Here is a 6,000-nt window from a genome sequence, read left to right as displayed (position 1 = left end):
ATTTCATGGACTTATATTTCCATAATATTTGGAAGTTTCTTCTACTAAATGATCGTCTATTATATATACTTACTTGTTATTCGCCTATTATAAATGATTCATGTTTGGATTTATGCATTATCTGATATCTTGTATTGTTTTCCAAATATCTTCACTTTAGTTTCTTTACATTATGTACTTTCTATAGTTTATAGAATATTTGATAATAGCCATCAGTTGGACTAAAAGCTAGTTAAGCCCCACTAGCGGATCACCCAATTCAACCAATCAAGCATGTTTGTATTTAACAATTACCTATTATGTTTGTACCTCCATGGCTAGCATACTGGTGAACCGGCTAAGGTTAACAGGTTGAGGTAAATTATACCTAATAGCTACTCTGACTTTCTATCTCAATGTGAGATCTCATTTAAGCTTTGATTGTTAGGAGAGCTTTGTGATTTTACTACTCATCAATCCAAAGGCTTTCAACATCTTGTTTAAGTGCATTACCTTTAATCTTGCTTTTCATTTATGTCATCTTCAACTTAAACTTGTGCTAGGATTTTGTGATTTAACTTTATTAAATTATTACATTTTGAGTCTATTCAAGAATGAGAAATGTATTGAGGAAAAGTGTGAGAAGGTGTCTTGGAATCAAGAATCCAAGTTTAAAGAATTAAGGTTTGGTTGAAGTCTTAAAAGTTAGTTTAACCCTTAACTTAGAGCTTCAGAAGGGTAGACATAGGACAATATAGGGCAAAACCACTATAAATCTTATATTTTTATGTATTTCTTGCCTTCCATTTATTCACTTTACTATATATTTAGTTAGTCATTGTTGGTAATTATAGTTATTTGCATCCATTTCACTAATGATGATAAACAGAAGGCAAATTAGAATGAAACTCATGTTTAATAAATAGTGAAATTGGATTCTTATTGTTCATTGTTTAGTGGTCGATCGTATGATTTTTTTTTTTAATTTATTCATTTGCAATTTTAATTAATTTAATGCAATTGAAGGCTCTTTGAGCTGTTCAAGTGAAAGTGATCAAACTACAAGTGGTTTAGCAAATGCTTCAGATGATGCTCCAAGATCGAGCCAGAGGCAGGATATTCTTGAAGAAGCCAAAGTTGTTTCTTATAAGGAAGGAGGATAGGAATTCACCAACCCTTCTTATGTCTTATTAATTATTATATGTTGCTATCTTCTAACATACATAAAAAATTGTGTGCTGGGCAACTAAACAACACTTTCATTTGTTGAAGATCTCTTAAAAATAAGCTACCAAATCCACAAGGCAAGAACAATGATTCTGGAACTTCTAGTGTCCCAGTGGCAATGGCATGCGGTAGGGGAAAATACTAAACCGCAACCAAAGCAGTTGACCAACTAATATACCCATTATCCACGTAAATTGGTAGTGGTTAGTGGCAAAGAAAAAATTCAACCTCTCCTCACTAGCGGTCAACCGGCTAATATGCTCATTGTCCACATAAAGTGGCAGTGGCTAACAGTAGAAAAAAAATTCGACCGCTTTTCACTACGGTCGATCGGTCCCTGTTTGAATTTTGAAGTTTTAAAAATTCATACCCTAATGAGAATCTCCATTTGTTCGAAGTTAAAAAAAAAAAAAATTCACATTCATATGACTTTCATATTGTATAAATAGGCTTGTTAAACTTAGTTGCTTAAAAGCTGAGAAATTTTTTTCACATTCTTCGTATATTCCAAAATCTTTATTTTTTTAAATTTTTAAAAGAAATTTAGACTTCATATGAGTTGAATATTGTTTAAATAGGTTAATTACAGTTAGGGGATGTGAAATTGATGCCCAAAAAAATCAAAATCCAAAAATAATTAAAAATTAGTAATACTCACTTTCTTTTTATCTTTCAAAATCTCCACTTCTTTGAATTTTATTTTATCTTATAAAATTTTGGACTCTATATTGCTTAAATAAGTTAATTACCCTTAGGAAGTGTAACTGAACTTCTCTATTGTACCAAAATACTTAATATTTTTACATAACAACTCTGATAAAAAAAAAAAAAAATTAGAGAAAGAGTTACTACGACTTTTGTAGTACTTCGGGTATCGTCCTCAATGACAGACTTATGTAAATTGTTAATACTAAAATAAATGAATTGTTTTTACAAAATATTAAATATTTTACAACTTTTATAAAATAATTCCTGAAATTATATAATTGGTTATTGTAAAGATCATATATTTTTGTGTTGGCATGGGATTATTTCCTTGGCATGTGATTCTTGACTGGTTGGTAACCTGGTGGATGTGTTTTTTGTAGTTTTTTTATTCACCTAAACCCCACCACGGCCACCAAACCCCAGTGGCATTATGTCTACTTTCCCTTACACCATCCAGCTTCAAGGCCCTGAGTCTTGCTTCGACAATCACACAAAAGTCAAGGATCACTAGACAGTAACAACTGGGATCATTGGTCTAAGGTTATTGAATCATCAACATTCAACAAAACTAGAAGATCTTCAAGCTTCATTCGACAATGGCACCTAACTTTGATGATGGCGATTCACTGTACAACTTTGTTGTCAGAGATGGCAATGGAGTCAAAGGCATGGTGGATCTTGGCCTGGAGAAGGTGCCAGAGCAATACATCCAGCCACATCATGAGCGCATAGACAAGCTCAAAGCAAGTTCCTATGATCGACCACCAATAGATTTATCAATGCTTGATGGACCTCAGCATAGCCAAGTGGTGGGATTGATAGCTGAGGCAGCTGAGAGGGTTGGTTTCTTCCAAGTTGTGAACCATAGGGTGCCCATTGAAGTTCTGGAGTCGGTTAAGAGCGCGGCGCATGAGTTCTTTGGACAAGCGCCTGAGAAGAAGGCGGTGTATCGGAAGGGAGTGAGCCCTAGCCCATATGTGAAGTATGGGACGAGCTTTGTGCCTGAGAAAGAGAAAGCATTGGAGTGGAAGGACTATGTTAGTATGGTGTATACGAGCGATGGCGAAGCACTTGAATTTTGGCCTAATGAATGCAAGTAAGAATTTTCTGAACTGACCCTAATCCTATGACATTATTGTTACTCGATAGATGTGTACAGTACTACTCATGCCCCATGATTAAGTCCATGGTTTAAACGATATTGACATAAAACTTTGAATACGTTAGTCTTTCAGATTTTCACATAAAGTAAAAGTCATCTATATATATTATAGAAATATTTGATTAAAAGGGTTAAAATAATCTTCAAATTTTTAATCTAACCCTTCTCATATTTTTTTCTTGAAAAGTAACTTTTTTATAAAAAATTAATGTTTTTTACCATTTCAAGTATTCATATGTAGGTTTCAAACCAAAAAATTATTTTTACAAGAAAATAATGAAAACAATTTTATCAAAATGAGATAAAAAAGAAAAATTGATAGAGGGTTAAATTTCAAAATTTGGGTTTTCACTTACCCTTTTAATTAAATAGCCGTATACTTAACGGATTATTTCTTTGAAGTGTTAGAAACTTCTTACCCTGCAATGTGGAATAATATTGTAGTAATCTTTTCATCCATCTTCTGTCACGACCCATGAATTTATGTGTGGCTTGATTACTATATTTTCAACTATGAATTAATTTTGATATTATTTACGTTTCATATAGCTTAATTACTATATTTTTTGCTAAGAATTAATTTTGATATAATGTATATCCCATATAAATATTATCTACTTTGAACCTACTAACCTTTGCAATTTGAAAAAATGGTTCTAAGCATGTTAAAGAGTCTTCTTTAGTAACTATATTCCTAGACCCTTCAAGTGACATACAACAACAAGATTCTTATATAAATGGTTCATATTATATAGAAATATTCATTGTAGTAATTTATGAAATGTAAAAACAAATCTAACTCCAGATTGGTAGCTGATTAGATCTATATATCTATATACTAAAAAAGGAATGAGAAGCTTGCGAGATGGTAGAGTGGTCCACTTACATGGAGCACTTTTCAGACCTTGTTTATGATAAACTTCATAGCATGCAAAATTATTCATATTTTTCGCAGGGAAGTAGCACTAGATCGAGTACTTGAAGGCATCCATCTCAATGGTGAGAAGAATACTAGAAGTGTTAATGGAGAAGCTTGGAGTAACTCTAGATAAATCAAGAATCGATGGCCTCATTGGTTTAAAAATGGTGAACATGAACTTCTACCCTACCTGCCCCAACCAGGATCTCACCGTTGGCGTGGGACGCCACTCTGATATGGGCACGTTAACTGTGTTGCTACAAGATGGTATCGGCGGCTTATATGTGAAAATGGAGGAAGACATCACAGGTGTTGGAAAGAAAGGAGAGTGGGTGGAGATACCACCCATACCAGGCACATTGGTCATCAATGTTGGTGACACATTACAGGTTAGATTAATACTGATATACTTACAAAATTTAGTTACAGAAGTACATAAAATCATACTCAAATGGACATTTCTTTTATATGAATGTATGCAATTTTTCAGATATTAAGCAATGGGAAGTACAAAAGCGCAGAACATAGAGTGCGTACCACAAGCACTCAATCTAGAGTGTCGATCCCTATATTCACCATTCCGAGACCAAATGAGAAGATCGGGCCATTGCCTCAAGTGGTTGAGAGAGATGGGGTTGCTCATTATCGCGAGGTTGTGTTTGAGGAGTACATGAACAACTTTTTTGGGAAAGCTCATGAAGGGAAGGAGTCACTAGATTTTGCTCATATCAACTCCTCTTGAAGCAAAGACTAATCGCATATACATTATTATGGCTTTTCTTTTGCATGGTTGGTCATCTAAAAGTGATTTGCCTTGACATCAAACAAATGTGCAATAGGGCTAAATAAATTGTCCTCAAGCATGTATTTCTTTAGTAAATTAAGAATCCCTTCCCTTAATAAAGTTTATGTGTTTGACTTGGATCTTAGTTAAGTTCTTGTGGTTCCAATTAAGGTAATATCTTTGGAAAAAAGATTGATGTTTTCTCCCTTTTGATTAACATCATTTGCAAACAAATTGATAAAGGGATCAAAATCCATTATATATGGTTGTGTCTTCAATTTTTATGTTCACATTTAGAGGCCAAAAAATGAATATTGTTCAAAGTTTGATCCCTTATGTAGAGAAATTTCATTAGAAAGACCAAATTGTAAGTGTGTTCTCACTTATAATATTTGCAAGACCAATATTGACCTAGACAACTATAACTCAATAGTCATCAAATTCAACAATGAGTCAATAAAATTAACCCATGCCCTCCTCATGGATTATGGGGTAGTTCATCAATTAATTTTCTCCGATCTTGAGTAAACTGATGGATTTGGAAGAAAATTAATTAGTAGTATGTATTTCAAATTCATTCATTCAAGGATTTATATCAATTGAACTTATCATTGAGAGCAAGTCTCCAAAGTGGTCAAACGATGGAGGAGTTTACCCAGCTCAACATATTATTTTCCTAAAAACTTGTTCAAGAAAACATCATTTATTTGGTACAGAGGTCTCTTGGCCCTATAAATGCAGTCTCAAAAAATAAATTCATCATTGGAGATCAAGAATGATTACAAAGATTTAGATTCTAATATTTATAGTTCTTCTAACTATAAACTCATCGTTGAAGACAATATTCAAAAAATCATTTATACAAATATCTTTCCTAAAGTCCATTTTCTTTTCCAAACTAAATCTTCTATCTTGTGGATATGTACAAAGAGAATACGTCCAAGAGAAGCAAGCTAGAAGAGAATGTGAAAACCTCTCTTAGAAATGTTCAGCTAAAAGATTTCAAGAATTTTTTTGTGCAATTATATCTTTCAAGAATCTTTATATATTTGTCTCCTTGTATTTATTCAATAAAAATAATCAAAATAAAAAATCAAAAGGTGATATGACAGGAAGTTTACTTTTGAAAAGTAACTCCCACTAATCATCTGTTCTAGTGAAAGAGAAAATGTGCCAAATGCAATTTTTTTTTTTAAGCCTGCTTGAAGGTTCTCTAACAGC

At 33.0% G+C, this 6,000-nt stretch overlaps 1 pseudogene; it reads left to right on the top strand.

Moving 5' to 3' along the window:
* Positions 1 to 2,420: 2,420 nt before the first annotated feature.
* On the top strand, positions 2,421 to 4,750 carry LOC117909450 (annotated as a pseudogene).
* Positions 4,751 to 6,000: the final 1,250 nt, after the last annotated feature.

Source organism: Vitis riparia, chromosome 19 (assembly GCF_004353265.1).
Source record: "Vitis riparia cultivar Riparia Gloire de Montpellier isolate 1030 chromosome 19, EGFV_Vit.rip_1.0, whole genome shotgun sequence".
NCBI classification, from domain to species: domain Eukaryota; kingdom Viridiplantae; phylum Streptophyta; class Magnoliopsida; order Vitales; family Vitaceae; genus Vitis; species Vitis riparia.
This window is presented reverse-complemented; position numbering and strand designations above follow the sequence as displayed.